General features: G+C 47.2%; 1 protein-coding gene across 1 annotated transcript in view; it reads right to left on the minus strand.

Annotated features, from left to right (window-relative positions):
- Positions 1–15171: 15171 nt before the first annotated feature.
- tcf19l (transcription factor 19 (SC1), like) overlaps positions 15172–15178 on the minus strand; it is a 10700-nt gene continuing 10693 nt past the window's right edge. Inside the window, exon 6 of the mRNA XM_076012044.1 lies at positions 15172–15178. This exon is cut by the window's right edge and continues 1797 nt beyond it. The gene's annotated coding sequence lies outside the window, so the exon portion shown is untranslated.

Below are 15178 nucleotides of genomic sequence, written 5' to 3' on the forward strand. Positions count from 1 at the left end.
CCCTGCGATGCAGCTGATAAATAAGATTAAAAGTTTGAATTTGTCGAAGGCACAGTGAAAGTTTAGTCGTGATGAAAATACGAAGCTGCTCCAAGCTTATGAACGCCAGACAGGCCAAGATGGAACAGAGGCCGAGGAATGGAACAACAGGCTCTTCTCGACGCCTGACAGACCTTGGCAAGACTCTGATGGCAAGACTCTGATGGAGGTCTTCGTAAAACAGCTCACTAAAGCCGAGTGCTTTAATCTGATTGGGCCGACTGCTGAACCACTTCCCCAATTCCCTCCTCCCGAATGCAGTTCTCCAATACGGACATGCAATGGTAGCAGCTGGCATTCAACAGACTTGTGGTAATGAGTTTGATTCCCCAACTTTCCTCCTGTCACGGTCCAAAAAGACATTACGCTGGGCAAGACCCCTGAATGCGGACTGAAAAAAAAAACCCACACTGCTCCACTTGAGAGAGTTGGTCTTGGTCCGCTATGAACTGAACTCTGGAACGCCTCATTTCTTATGTGACTGATCACCTCATGGACAAAAGACACTGGCAAAAGAAAACAAGTCCTGGTCAGCTCTCATTATTGAGGTCTGTTCCATTCCCTCATATGACCATGTGACTGCCCCATGATTGCAAGAGATTTCTTGTCTACCCTCCCGAACTGTATGACCAGTAACTGCAAAGCATTTGCGGTTCCAATTTCTGGACCGAACCGAGTAAAAAGTTGCAACAGTGTATCATCCCAGCATTGCTTCGGACCGACAACCGACGGTTAGGACCTTTAGGTGTGAACCCTACCTTTCGGGCATCGCTGATTTTCATTGGTTTTCGAACCCACCCACATTGACCCGGGTGGGTTGCTCTGATAAAAGGTCCACGAGCAGCCCAGAAGGCATTGGTGAATTCTGAACGCGGAGCCACGGTTTTAGCTGACAGTGTTCCAGGGATAAGTCGGCAGAGCAAGATCAAGGCATCGATTCCTGCCGTTGTGTCGCGATGGCGGCACTGCCTGATAGCAGGACACGATGTGACAGCGCAGCCGAATTAAATTCCCAACTCGGGGTCGTCCAGGTTCTTTCCAATTTCTAATAGATATTCCCTCAAGTCAGACGTTCAGACTCACTCTGTGAATAGTGGCAGCTGATAATGAACTTGGAGAAATCAGACTCATAACTGATCTGCAGGTGTCTGGGGAGGTCCTGACACGCATGCACGCACGCGCAAACGCACCCACAGCTTTTAACAGCTCACCGAAAAGATTCCTCAAATGATATTAAGGTCACAGACAAGTTTTCTGCTGTCAGAATTAAACTCGTGGACTGCTCGATGGAGGAAAAAAAAAAAAGATGAAAATTCCATCTTTAAAAATACTGCAGACTAATATTCATGTCGTGCAACTTTGCTGCAGTATGTCTCAGCTGAAAAGTGCAGATTTTCAAACAACACATTGTGTCTCACCACAGGTGCTCCCAGTGTCTCTCTTCCTCTTGTCAGTGATGAATTATCTGCCTGTGTGGTGAGAAGCTCAGGCTCGGCTTTACTTTCAAAGTTCAGTGTGAAAAACCTCAGTGGGTTTTCTAAGACATTGGCAGTAAACTGATCAATTCCTCTCAAATGTCAACACTTCGATACCTTGCAACTCAATTCTCACGACTTCTTTTGTTTTCGCACTGGACGAAGGCTTGCGTGTCGAGCTGCAGAGTCTTGGTCATGGCAAAATCTTTACCCTCCGACTGAAAACCTCTCGAGATGCGAGATAAAAGTCCCTTTCTGAATTGTATCAATGCTCTCAAAAGTGGCCCGACCCCAAGTCCCAAGACCTTGTCTTAATGTTTTGAACCTCCTGCCATTGTGTCCATACAACAGCTTTGTTCACGGCCCGAGCATACCTAGACATACCGAGGGATGCCTTTTAGAATTTCCAGAACCACTTGAGTTGCAAGAAAACTATTTAAGAAAAGAAAATCCACCTTTTTGTCGGTATTTTACTCACACAAAAAAAACAGGACAATTTCCTGCCTCGTAGAATCAAGGGACGAAAACTGTGGCGGTGGCGTCTGGGTGAGGAGTGTTTCTGCTCTTTACTGCCGTCGCTCCTCCTTCTCCGGCTCATCCCTCTCCTTCCTCCTCCCTCGTCCGGCTTCATCTCCGTCGCACGCGTCTCACTTGCCCATCAGTCTTCCACCGCTGGATCCAGCCGTTCATCCGACAAGGCGGGGGAACGGAGCTGGCAGCGCCACTACCCCCATTAGGTAGGAAAGCCCTCTGTTCTCCACGCACAATGGGGTACATTTTCCAAGAGAAGCCGCCCATGTTCGTGAAGAGGTTCTATTTCCAAGCGATCTTGCGGCTTTGGCCCCGCTTGTTTGTTTGCCTGTTGCTTGCTGCCTTCAGGTGTTTGCCCCGGCCAATCCTCTGACTTCCCACCGTCGGTGCCGGTGGTCGACCAGCGCCGTCCGTCCAGTCTGCCCTGTTTATTTTCAGAGCGCCTCAGACAACTTCTCCAAGGTCTTTTCATCGCGCCATCGCTGCCGCTGTTGGCAGAGAAGCCAAACAAGCCGAGGCCACAGTGTGCAACCGTAAAAACCCCACAGAGGGCAGATCATAGCATGTCTTACTTAGCCCGGCCCCGGTCGACAAGCCAGAGAGGGGAAAAAAGTCAGTATTTCTCAGAAAGGACGACACAAGACTGCAAACTGAAATGTTGATGGTGGTCGCACTGATTTACTCCAACACCAACAAGTTCAAGCAGTTTATCGTTTCCTTTTTCCAATGTCAAGAAAACACAATTGGAAGCCATCTGGATTTCCACCGAGTGTTTCCACCAAGTGTCGCGTTGAGTCATGCTAAGTATCATGGAGGCAAATGTAGAGATTTTTTTTTTTTTTTGCCTGGTTTTCTTTCTGTTGCATCAACTCACCGTCACTGAGCCGTCACTGCTTTTTCACAGGTTTCCGTCTCTCTGTTTGAGGTTTTTTTGTGCTATTTGCCACAGCTGCTGCTCCGACGGCCTCCACAGTCAGCTGCATTTCCCTGCCTTTTCAAATCCCGCCACCTGCTTTTTTCTACATTTCTCAAATACTTTAAAGTATCTTGAGCTCTACCCTTCCACACGTACTGCACCAGATCATGTGACCCTTTGTGGACATCATGAGACCAGGAAATAAAAAAAACTTAAGAAAAGCGAGTCGAGTGGTCTTAAAAAAAGAAAGAATAACTGTTTGTTTTTCCAATCGTTTTCCGTCATATGTTTTTGAGCTACAAGAACTGTTGATGCTGATGTTGATCTTCTATTTGCAATTTCAGGGTTAACACGGAGGGTACGAAACTTTAACCTCAACGGTAAAAGTCAAACATTCAAGAAAAGTAAAGCCAAAAATACAGCTTAATCACAAATTCAAACCCCTTAAAAACCTTGCAATGCAGTTTGTAATTTGTTTTCTTCAATCCCCCCCCAGTTTGTTTGTGTTGTTTTAGGAAATGATACACTAACTGGTTTAATAGGCACAATTAACACTTGTTGAACGCAATAGCGCATCAGAATGGCCATTGCGTTACTTTTTTTGGCATTTGCTATAGTTTGCTGTGACCGGCCTATTTGTCTCTGTCTCTGACCGTGTCATGGAGAGCAACTTGGAAAATAAAGGGAATAAACACGAGCGCAAGACGAGAATTAAGAGACAACAGTGTAAGTTTCTTTGGATGGGACGCTGCTTTTTGCCAGTCAAGAACTTAAACAATCCAGCAGACCTAAGACATGTGAAGTACAGATAGCGCTCGAGCTAGTAGCGGAGTGTTCACGATCTGAACATCTTAACATGTAAACTGGAACGTTCCCATTGCTGCTAGCCATGTTAAAAACCTGAATGCAGGCCTTTATCAGACTGTGCAGCGCATGTAAACGCCGCTGCCCTGTTCCCACGACGATGCTTAATTGCGTTGTGAAATCAACTCAACGTAAATTACATGGAATGTAACACAGTACACAATTACACTCACACGGTGCAAGACAAACAATTAGTGCCGCGCCCTGTATGAAAACAAACCACAGCTGAAAAGTCGACGTCGCAGGGCGCACGTGAGAGTGTTTTCATTAGCGGCTGGCGGCTGAAAGTGGCGGCCTCGTTTATTGCGCGTCTTTTGTTGTAAATGTGCCATCGCGCTGTTTTTTCTTCAAGAAGGACAAAAACAAATCGGTGAAAATTCAAAACCGACTCGACTTTTTTGCATAATGCCGTTCGCCCGATATTCCTGCACCGCTCCCGCAATATGCATGCTAATCACTCGTCGTGATGAAGGAGGAAGCGGCTCCCGTGCCAGGCCGAGGGGCTGGAGGGAAGTGCGGCGCCGTCTCCGCGCACCCCCCGAACTAGCTTATCTAAATCCCCCTCCAAAAGATGCCATTTTGGAGATGTATGCCGCTGCTGCGTGTGCTAAATGCATCCTGCCCTCGCTGCGCCGCTCCGCCTCGAGTCGAGCCGAGCCGGGGTTGTTTGCGGCTCCGTCTCCGACTTTAAAACAAGTTGCCATTGTGGCTCACGCTCGGCAAACCGGAGGGTAATTGCAGGAGAGACCCGGCGTCCCAGCAGCCATCAGCGGCACACATGAAGCCAGCGCTGTTCACCGGGCAGGGGAGGCTGAGGTTATTTCATTACATCTCAGGGTTTCACACTCGTTCTGTGCACCAAACCATGTCAAAAAAAAAAAAAAAAATGAGTAGTGGGCCATCGGGGCCAGCAAGGCCGTGCTCTGCTGGCATAAACATACTTGGAAATGTACATTTTCCCGTAAACATAGTGAGATCCGTAGTTGTTATTTTCACGTCACGTTATATCTTCTTGGTCGCAGTGCTCCCATTGTTGTATATCACAGTAGAGTTCTTATCCAATCGTATTCCAGCTAGCTTGCGTTGTCAGGCTCTATGAAATCCGCCTGAGGCCAGAAGAATCAACATTGCAGGCTCCTGTGCGCTGCAAGTGAACAGAGCAGTTGTCAGTTGCGATAGCAGATCAGATCTCGAGTCTGCAATGCCGAGACAAGCCAGCTGCCTCACGCTGAACTTCATAGCGTCCTTTAATTGGATGAGCCCCGAGGGCCTCTAAGATTGAACTTAACCCGGAAATCCATTTACCACCACCACGAACCCATGATGGCTGAAGGAGAAAATGGAAATTTCGTTGCCAAATTTAAAAATGTCAATGACATGGCGGCAACATGTTTAATTTAATAATTTAATAGACCAATAATTTGTTTCGTTATCGTCAAGTGTGTCATACTGAGGGCAATAGGAGTATGTGTATTCATTTAGGCTGGGCTAAGTACGACATCACTGATGGGCTAGGCACAAAATGCACGGCCCGAAACAAGTGCATCTGCAGCAGGATTAGCACTTAAAATATTCAGATTATTTTTTTTCCCGCTTCATGTCTAGCCGTGGGTGTCTTTGTCTTGCTAATTTGCCGACGCCCCCCTCACAGGAGGGCACTTTGCTTAAACCGAGCCTGCAGTGCAAGACTCCGGGGATGTGCGAGCGGCACGGCGAACTCTCCCGAGGACCTGCTGCTGCCGGAGCTTCCTGTTGGATCAGCGTCCTGGCGGGAGCTAAACTGTCTCGTTTGCGCAGCTTAGCGTTACTCCGCCGGGCACGAATGCGTTTCTTTAGCATTCGTTAGAGTTGGAGCGAGGTTCCATTAAACTGGGAGGGGGACGGTTCACAAGATAAATCTGGACTCTGGGGGGAGGCTGGATACTGATTGCATTTTATTAAACTGTCAGCGACAACAGGCCAAGATCTCAGCTCACACCTAACCTTAAAGAGAGCGCATTTTCAACCGCTGTCAGGATTCATTTTTCAGTCAGCTTCCCTGCAGTCGTGATGTAATTGAAAAGCCCCTGAAGATGGCAAAGAAGAGATACAGGACGTGACCTTGATCCTAGCTGCGGCTAATGAACAATGAGTGCAATGGTGGACTGGCTGTAGTTTCCTCCAAACCGGATGCCATTTACACATGAAAAGAAGATGAAACGCTAAACACTAAAAGCTTGTTCTCTCGGGTTGACTCATTTTCACTCCACCTGCCGACGTTGTAAAGAGTTCAGGTCGACGACAGAGCGGCTAGCCACGAGACAATCTCCCTTCTGACTGAAGGGACCCCAGCAAACTGTCACCGTCAAGAATAATTCAACGCAGCCAAAGAGTTCGGAAAAGGTTCAATCAGGGCTCTTTTGTGAAGCTCTGGAAGAAAATAAGTTCCCTGAAAGCACTACATTTTTTTTACCAGCACGACAGGGGTTAAACCATTAGCATGAAGCAATACAGCAAAACAGCAATATTATCAAATAGAAGGCGGTGTTGTTGTTGTCGTCGTCGTCTTGGTGGAAATATTATTTAAAGCATATTTATGCACCTTAGGTGGCCGCAGCACACGTTGAACTTCTTTCATAACTCGGTGTTTACCCGCAGCGGAGGGAGCTTATATAACACGTGAGGCAGCTGCTGTTGTTTAGCATGTATAAGGGCTGATTATAATACAGTCCCACGGTGTTGCCAGAAGATATGGCCGGGATTGTCTTTCCTTGTTTTCCCCCCGCTCGCGCTGAAAACCAGCCCTCCTGGATTTCACCGCAGACCAACTGTGGCTCCCGACTCCCACTAATGTAAAATTAATTACCTCGCTGGCAGCCGAGGGGGGTTTTCCCCAGCGAGCCGCCACGCTGTGTGGATGCAGTCGAGACGCAGTGCAGCGCAGCAACCTGAGCAGAGTGTCAGGCACACACCGACCGCAACGTTTAATATTGCCGTCCGTAATGAAACGGTCAGTTTTTCTTTTTATAAGCCCAGCGGCAAGGAACATATAGAGGGGAGATTTATAAGCGGGAGCTGGTTGTCCGTAACTCAATGAAACACAGATGTTTTTACGGGCTTGAAGAAAAAAAAAAAAAAAAACTCCCCACCCTGACAACAAGAATATAAAATATTTGAGCGTAAAATTAGATCCGATGTAAAACACCCGTCTGAAACTCCACTCGCCAGCCACTCTGTTACAAAAACGCTCCACTGCTTAACACAAATGGCTAATCAGCCAATCACACTCGGTGCAGTCAGGCATGGAGACGTGGTGAAGCAGCCTCAGAATGGCCTTTGATTTAAAAAAAAACCAAAAAAAAAACATCCCAAACACCTCTGGGCTTTGCAGTGAGCGATGGAGAGAGGTGCATGCATACCCAGTGAGCGGCCGCTGCGGGGAGGAAAACGAAGCGTTGAGGTCAGGGGTCAGAGGTCAGACCGGGTGGAGACCATGGAAAGGTAACGGGGAGTCAAAGACAACCGAGGTCTGCGGGATAAAGCATCTCTGACAGCACAACGCATCAAAACACACTTGGCTGGGCTCCTGGCGCTCGCAGGCTGTGCCTAATAAAGTGGCCAGTGAGCGTTTCCATCGCCTGGCCTCCTTTTTGACTCCCGCCCTGCTCCCGTCACGACCCTCCACCCCCCCCCACCCTCACTTCACTGGCTTCATTCATGTCCTTGTTTTCTTCCATTTTCTCCTCCTCCTCAAAGTCAATCAATAACTTTGGCCCTCTCCTGTTTTCTCCCTCCATTTCCTCCCTCCCTCCATCTCTCACTCATTCTCCACTTGAGCTCACAGGAAATGAGATTCGGGCTCACTCGCATATTTCCACCTGTCCTCACTGCGACCTCTGCATGCCAAGCGCACGCACACACACACCCACACACACAGTGACTTCTTACCAACTCATGACACACACACACACACACACACACACACACACACACACACACACACACACACACACACACACACACACACACACACAGCCTATATGCGTGTTTATCGAGCACAAAAGAGTCAACCACACTCTGCTCTTCCACACACACACACACACACACTCGCTCCACTTCATTCCACCACATTGTTTCACCTCACAAATCACTCCAAATTGGCTCCAGCCAGAAGAACACATAACCTCTCTAAACTGTTTAATAACGTCATTAATCACCGGGCTCTGACTCGGCGTGGGCGTCGCCGCCGGCTCCGTAAGTGGCCTCAAAGTAGGGCTGCAATTCGATGAGGTCCGCGAGCCACGACAGGAGGCCCCCGAAAGCTCCCAATTAATTGGCCTTTCATGCCACGTTTGGGCTCCCTAGGCCCGGAGAGCGGCAAGAGGGGGATGGGGTGGGGGGTGGTGGGGGCAGGGGAGGAGGGGGGGGGACCCTCAAGAAGTGCATTTTTAGGTTGAGATGGAAAAAGCGCAGTCGTTTTTAGGCCAGAACCTTCGACTAATGATGACCAACGGCGCAACTCACTCAATCCCAGCCCGGCCAATCGAGCAGTAGAGACACAAAGTTGGCAGGAGGTTGGGGGAGGGGTTTACACAACATGCCTCGCAAAGAAGAAGTGACAAAAGCACATTGGCATCGTCGTCGTCTTTAAATTGACACACACACACACACACACACACACACACACACACACACACACACACACACACACCTCTGACCCCTGGCACCAACTCCTAGGTGGTCTCCCTCGCCACAGAAACACAGATTGTGGTGTGGTGAAAATCCCAGTCGATCAGCAGCAGGTTTTCAAAACACTCACACCTGCAGTGAGTCTGTTAAGAGAAAAAGGGCAAATAAAAACCTGTAAAAGGTGCAATTTGTGAACTTTTGCAATCTAATTTTTTAGACAGCATCTACAGGGTTGTTTCCCCCCCCCCCATCACATTTTTCATCTCATTTCTCTCTCTGGATATTTGCACCACACGGCGCTCTGACTCTGACCCGTTAGCATTGCACGCTCGCGTGGAGCCCAATGGAAGATGGGTACGCAAGGGTGGAAGGCAGCTGTATTTGCAGCTGCCAACAACCTGAAAACCCAGAAAAAACAAAAAACAGAAACACAAAACAGCAAAAAACATAAAAAATAAAAAATAAAAAAAAAATGTTGTGTACAAGGGCTGCGTGATTAAATTCAAGCCCCGGTTTGTTCGCATCATGCTAAAGAGCACATGGCAGGAAGTGAGAGGAGGAGTAGGAGGATGAGGAGGAAAGAGAGGAAGGAGGGCGAGCGGCAGAGGAGGAGGAAGAGGAGAGAGAGGCGAGGAGATAAGATGAAAGGAGAGGAGAGCTACAGCTGCTCCTGAGATCCTGTTAGCGCTCAGCCAGGAGAAAGTCTGCAACACAAACACACCCACAAACACAACCAGAAGCACACACAAACACACACACACATAACGATCACACACATTTTCATGCGAGCGCAGGGACCAAATTTACCATCGACGAGCGGCACGTAGGCATGGCTCATTGCTCTTTAGTGGTGTGTACAGTCACACACACACACACACACAAACACACACTCCTCCACATCCACACAAACATCTCCAATGTCCTCCAGCTCTGTGCGATTTAGCAGCACAAACACAAACGGCGCAGGTGCGAACAAAGACTTGGAGCTCCAGTCGCTCTGGCTCCCGTGTCGACCCCGGAGAGAAGGAGCTTCGGGTGGGGGGGGCCAGTTCTGTCATACGGCCCGCGCGCACACGCGCACACACACACCACAATTCTTCCTCACTTCAAACTGGCATTGCTGTGTGTAAATACGCACAGATTTTTTTTTGCACCAAAAAAGATTGTTGGTCATGTGATTTTAGTGCAGGAAGCTGAAATAATCAGCCATATAGGAAATAATAGACGTGTCAACGCATACAAGCGGAGCGATTGACTGATTTGCTGTGACAAATCAATCGTTAGTTGAGCATTAGTTTTGGCTAGCCGATTGGATTTGTCTAGAACAACAGCAACAAGATCATTATCAACACCTGGAAGTAAATATGTTTTCAACACCAAAGCAGACCCCCAGCTAGCAACCATGAAGTAGGCCAGGCCCACTACAAACACCAAAGCAGAAATCAAGCAAGTGACTCCCGGTGTTCAAGGCAAGAGCATGGATAAATAGACAGCCGTGCTTAATCATGAAATGTCAAAATGTTTTTTGAGCAGCTCTGGGCGGAAGACAAATGGTAAATAGTCTGATTGTGTATTCAGATCAGACGGCACCAAACCGGAAATTAAATGCGCACATCATTCGATGCGTTTCAAAATACAGCAAAAATCATTTATGTGGAAATCCAGAGATTTTCAGGGCTTGGTGTATGTGGTCATGAGATGTTGCAACAAACAAAAAACAACAACAAAACTTCTCATGAACTAATTTGCCTCCAACTGACAGAGTGGTAAGCACAACGATAACAGCGACGCAACCCATCAAGGCAGCTCCATCACTGACTTCAACTCTTAAAACTTTCTCAGTATGGCAATTCTTGCCAGCAAAAACAATTTATCACTTTATTTATTTATTTATTTTTTGAAGTGCCTTACCAGGTGTGGCGGCAGACTTGATGAAGACCGGAACCCAGCCAAAATGTGGAGAACGGACTCAAAACAATCCGACAGGACAATCTGGCAGAGTGGAGGTGACGCAGGTGAAATTAATCAAGGTGATTAGAGAACAGAGGGAACCGAAACAGAGACAGGAAGTCGCTCCAGAAGGGGCCTTCAAAATAATAGAATCAAGACAGACGCAATTTTTTTTCCCGACCTGACAAACGTTAAGAAGATTTCTTTTATAATAATAATAATAATAATAATAATAATAATAATAATAATAATAATAATAATAATAATAATAATAATAATAATAATAATCTAATTCCAACATTTGTTTGGTCAAGCACAAAAGCAAAAATATTAACGTTTTTTTTTCTTTCTTTCTTTCTTTTTTTTTTCAAAAATGACCACCCTGCCTTCGCCCTAAGAAAGCTGGGATAGGCTCCTACAAGATGAATGAATGGATGAATGAATGATTAAAAATGACCCTTTTTTCCCCATTTCTAACTGAGGAGTTCACTAACAGGCAAAGACAACACGTTGCTGAAGTGATTTGCACATGTGGTGCCCCGAATCGCGTCACAGGCGCTGGCTCCAAATGACATCGCGATATTTTGTACATTGGCTTCGCTATATGACTTCCAGTGTTTGTACTTTGCAACCGCGTAACTTCTTGCTTGTATTTCGCGTCATTTTTCTTCTGCTTCTCGTTTTCAGCCGGATCTCAGAGCGCAGTCTGACTGTTGCAGCCCGGACGCTAAAAGTGAAGCGCAGCAACACTGGCTGCGCACCCCCCACCCCCCATCCCCGGAGAGGCCAAGCAATAATGAAAACGTATGATGCCAGTTCGGGGAGTAATGTGCAGGGAGTGGCTCCACACATCCGTCTGTCGGCGCTCGTCCTCCGCTCTTGGACTTTGTCCGAGATGACACTGCCCCCTGCTGGGCCGTGGTGGTGCGGCAGCTGTGAGCGAGCTGCTGGTGTCCGGACTCGGCTCAAAGAATCCTAGGCGGAAATCCACGGTGAAGTCAGTTATGATGTGACCCAGCCGTCATTAAAAGACTTAATTCTGAAGTTTTACATGCTACTGATGAATACATACACTTTGGGATTCTGAATCTAATGATTGTTTCATGGAGTTCTTTGTTTTAAAGGTAGACTTTCTGCCAAAGTAGCTCCAGTTCTGGCTTTTCTAATAGAACAAAAAAAAAAAAAAAAAATGGGGCGGCAGCAATTGGAAAAATGAAACAGAAGTGAGTCTTCAAAACCGGAAATGATGAAAAATTAAATGAAATCTGTTTGCTTGCTCATCGGCGTGACTAGGCGTTTATTGACACTGCTAAGTACCTCGAGGTAATTGAACTTGTTTTCTCAAGTTTGGTTAATTTCACAGTTGGATTCACGCACGGGGGGGAAAAAAAAAAAACGCAAGACGACTTTGAGGCAAAGTCAAATGAGGCCCAAAATATTTGCGGCGCTCCTTTGCTTTTGCCTCCCCCCCACCCCACACAGTCAATTAGTTGACAGAGATGGGTTTTTTTCCTTTGCTTCCAGGAAAATCGGCACGCAGAAACCACAAAGCCAATCATTTGTGTAGTGAATCTTAGAGGGGTTTTTTTTGGGAGCTCAGAGCGATCACAGACTTTCTCTCGTCATATCAAATCGCTGAAAACCTCCCTGGCCAGGAGCCGATCTGCACTGACGTGGAATCGCATCAATGCAGGGACACATTTCGGTGATGCGCCGCGAGTTTCCTTTCCATCAGCGGAGCGGCTCAAATCACCCACATTACATGCGGTTCCACAATCAGGTCTGATGCTGCAGACGGCTCGGGTGAAGAAAAAAAAAGAAGGAAAAATGACCTGGTGTGCGTGTGTGTGCGGGTGTGCGTGTGTGTGTGTGTGTGTGTGTGTGTGTGTGTGTGTGTGTGTGCCCACACCCTCGTGGGGCTGCGACCTCTCCCCCTTTTTCAGCATCAAGACAAAATGGAAACGGCCGTGCATATTACCCCGACGTGTGCCCCCTTGTATCCCACATGGACACACACACACACACACACAGCAAGACGTATAAAGTCAAAAAAAAAGAGAGAGGTGAGAAGAGAAGTGAGAGGACTGTTGCTATGGAAACAGCTCGGACAAATGTAATTGTCTCCCTCCACCTTTGCAGGTCAAGTCAGCGGGCACCTCGGCTCCTTAATCTCTGGGTCTCCATCCAGCCACTGGCGCCGGGACTGTGCAATGGCTTCTTTTTCAGAGTCACGAGTTAGGGAAACTAACGCATCGAGTACCTGCATGTGTGTGTTTGTGTGTGAGAATGAGTGTGTGTGTGTGTGTGTGTTATTTTGCCGCATCTTTACACCAGTGGAGAGAAGCGGCAGGCAGCCACAGATACCGTCGGTTATTTTTGGAGCCCGGGGAAATATTGTCACCGTTGTCATCCATCCGGCACCGGACAGGTTCACTCGGCTTCCCTCAAACAACCTCCCAAATGCTGTTCAGTTGTTGCTCTGCAGACATTTTCTTTTATTTTTTTTTCCCTACTTTTATTTTTTCCCCCCCCAAAGCAACAAGGAGTGGAGGTGATGCAGGTGAAATTAATCAAGGTGATTACAGAACAGAGGGGGGGGGGTCAGCGACAGGAAGTCGCTCCAGAGGGGGAACTTGATGAAACTGAGGGGGATTTATGCACCCGGGCTGTTTTTGAACAGACCGAGTTGAGAAGTGGGTCTGGTCCACTTCAGATCTGAACCGGCACCAGAGCACTTTGTGTTCACACTGTAAAAAGTGGTCTGCAACCCAGGATTGGAAGAGACCCCTTTTCCCAGAGTTCATTTTGGAGCATCCACATACAGTATGTGCTGGAACCGATGCCCGAGCGCTCTGACTCACTGGGTCACTTCAGGGGCCACAACAAACTGAAAAAGAATCACTGAAGCTCTGAAACAACAACTCAGAAAGTCCACTGAAGAATGACTGACAGCTGGAGCTTGTCTAGGATAGGATTGGATGGGCAGATGTTTTCTGTGTTTTGTTTTGTTCTGTTATGTTTTTGGGAGGGTGTCAGGTTCTGGCCATTTTCAGATCTTTGTTTTCTTCCCTTCCTGCAGTGAAGAGCAGCCACACAGGATTAATTATCCAAAAACAGAACCAACGCAAACAAACAAAATGAGTCTCAAACAGCCTCCTGTTGCATTAAAAAAAAAAAACATTCCGTTTCATTCAACACAAAAAAAAAACCTGAGAAAAACAGAATTGTGCAACCACTGAACCCCGCAGACTTTTAAAACTTCACATCTCCACGATCTCGTATTCCAATATTTTGCAACCAATCGTTCGCATCTTCTTCGCTCATTACGGACCGATATCACTCCATTCTTTGCTCTTCCTCCAGACCTCCTACCTGATGGTTACAACATCAGCAGCATCCTTCTAATTATATTTTCAGTGTCCTTTCAACCATCTTTGGCTTTATCTCCTTCACATCTGACACTCTCTATCTCAGGGGTGGGCAAACTCTCTGACTCGTGGGCCTAGATGGGCTCTACAATTTGACCCAGGGAGCAGGAGCGGATGGATGGAGCGATTTGGTGACCCACCTCATAAAAGGAAGAAAAAAAAAAAAAAAAAAGTGGATTAAATACATCTATTTTATTACTCACTTACTGTTAATATAATTCATTCAAGTTTGGCTTAAAGGGCTTAACGGGCCGCAGCTGGCCCATGCCTGCTCTACCCTCAGTCCCGGCCCCTCACAAAGAGAAGCTCAACGTTCTCTCGAAAACCTTTTCCGTTGGTTCGTTTTCAGATAAATGTATGAAATCCACCCATCCATCATGTTGCTATCAGCACTTACAACTGGAAATGACACCAAAATCCGTCGTGTGGGGGTGTCGCCGGAGCGCCCGCCAGCCTTTAACACAGCAGTTTAACACAAATTAACGGCGTCAAAGCGGAACTCGCTGTGATCACGCATGCAGAACCCAGACGAGAGCGAGCAGGCTGCGAGCAGGAGGGAGATGCGAGATAACAAGGCCTCCATTATGAGAACGCCGTCGCCGCCCTGTCTGTTGACTCGCGCTCGGCTCTGATCAATTCAAAGGGAAACAATGGGAGGCAATAAGCAGAAACCGTCTCGGGTGACTTCTGCCGATGTTTGTTTGTTTTGGGGTTTTTTTGTGTCTCGCGGCGGGTCCGAACAGCGAGCAACAGCAAACATCACTTTCATCAGCGGTGACCGGAGCAAGGAAGAACATCCAACACAACACGCTTCACATCACACGGTTCTCTCAGTGGTGGAGTTGCCAACCGTCCCGTGAAATACAAGCATCGTCCCGTATTTGACAATGAAACGGTGCGTCCCGTTTAGAATCGATACGAGACGGGCGTTGTCCCGTATCTCTGAGTTGTCTCGAACGTACATTTATTTTCGACGCAAACTCACGCTCGTTTCCATTGCAATGGCATTGTGCAGCCCATGCACAACAACCGCGTATCGCTGGTCCTTTTCAGCTTTATTTGTTGAATTATTGATTGTTGTGTAAAAAAAAAAATAATAATGTTCAATTGAAAGATTTCAATACAATTTAAACATTCAGCTTATTTCTAATGTCTGTTAGTAACAAAGCAGTTCAAACGACGTGAACCATTGACTTTTTTTTGCAAACCTATTTTAAGTTGTGATTTCCCACCATTGGTACTGCAGGAGGCCTCCTGAACCAGAAACCAGAACCAGAACCAGGATAAGGGACACAAACTATTCTTTT

This window comes from Nelusetta ayraudi, unplaced genomic scaffold, assembly GCF_046127955.1.
Source record: "Nelusetta ayraudi isolate G7.1 ecotype Tasmania unplaced genomic scaffold, CSIRO-AGI_Nayr_v1 ptg000135l, whole genome shotgun sequence".
Lineage (NCBI taxonomy): Eukaryota > Metazoa > Chordata > Actinopteri > Tetraodontiformes > Monacanthidae > Nelusetta > Nelusetta ayraudi.